Source organism: Wasmannia auropunctata, unplaced genomic scaffold (assembly GCF_000956235.1).
Source record: "Wasmannia auropunctata unplaced genomic scaffold, wasmannia.A_1.0 LD336035.1, whole genome shotgun sequence".
NCBI lineage: Eukaryota > Metazoa > Arthropoda > Insecta > Hymenoptera > Formicidae > Wasmannia > Wasmannia auropunctata.
The window spans coordinates 199,421-200,679 of record NW_012026855.1 but is presented as its reverse complement, the minus strand read 5'-3'; positions in this window follow the sequence as shown (position 1 = coordinate 200,679).

Here is a 1,259-nt window from a genome sequence, read left to right as displayed (position 1 = left end):
TCTTCAGAGAAGGTTTAATCTGTTAAGAATCGGAAGATACGTATCTGAAAGGAACTCTGTGTCACTTTGCTTATTTAGTCCATCCTTTTGTTTAATGATATGGATCATCTCTGATGTTAATCTTTTTTGATACTGTTTCTCGTTATCCAATATTTGGACGTTGTCCCAGTCAAACTTATGATTCTCCTTTTCTCTGTGGATCGAAATCACAGAGGGAGAGCCGCTAGTTTTCTTTAATGTCTGACATGTGTTCATGGACTCTCGTTTTTAACTGTCTTTTCGTCTGCCCTACATATGAGGCGTCACAGTCCATGCACGAGATCTTATATACTACATCACTGTGTGACATATAATCCAGAGAATCTTTTCCTGTTTTTATGAAGTTCTTTAGATTATTTTATGTTTTATAAATATTTTATTAAGTATTTATTACTTTTAATGAAAGTAATAAACTTTTACTTTTTAATAAAAGTAATAAATATTTAATAAAATAAATTAAATACAAGATTTAGGCTCAATAAATTAAATTAAAACAAAGGACAAACAAGGGCAAATGAGCCAAAGGCAAGTTATTGGTAGCCAAAAAGCAATTATATTTAAATCGGATCCAGACGTTTCGGCTTCAATTAGGCCATATTCATTGGATCAATATAAATTATAGTCAATTAATAAACCATAGAGATTTAAAATTATATTAAATACGCAACAGTAGAGACTTAAAACTATTATACATGTTTCGCTATTATAAAAAATCCATTTTTGGATGTCTATTTATTTGACATATTTGAGTTGAATATCCGATGTCTGTCTTATAGCAACGTGATAATTTCTTGCGGAATTCCCGGGATTGTGCGGTGTATTAACATTTTGTATTTGTCAATGTCGTCCAAATAAGTCATGTAGAAGAGAGCGAGATTCTGTACTGTCGTTGTGAACAGATGGTCTGTATAACGTCATTGCCTGCCTAGTTTGAAAGTCAGAGACACAATGACCCCCGAATGCATAATTTGTATGTGAATTGAGTGTGAAATATTGAAGTGACACGGTTTGTAAAAAAAAAAAGAATTATATAATTATTAATTTATCTGTGTCAGTGATAACTTGTGACGTTTGCATTAAAACTATTGAAAATTTATTAAAATAAACACTCATTACGTGGAAATCACATGGGAATTAATCCATCTTCTTCGAGAAATCGCAAATCTTTCAAAAGGTAAGATATTGCGTGCGGCGTGCGTGCGTGCGTGCGTGCGTGCGTG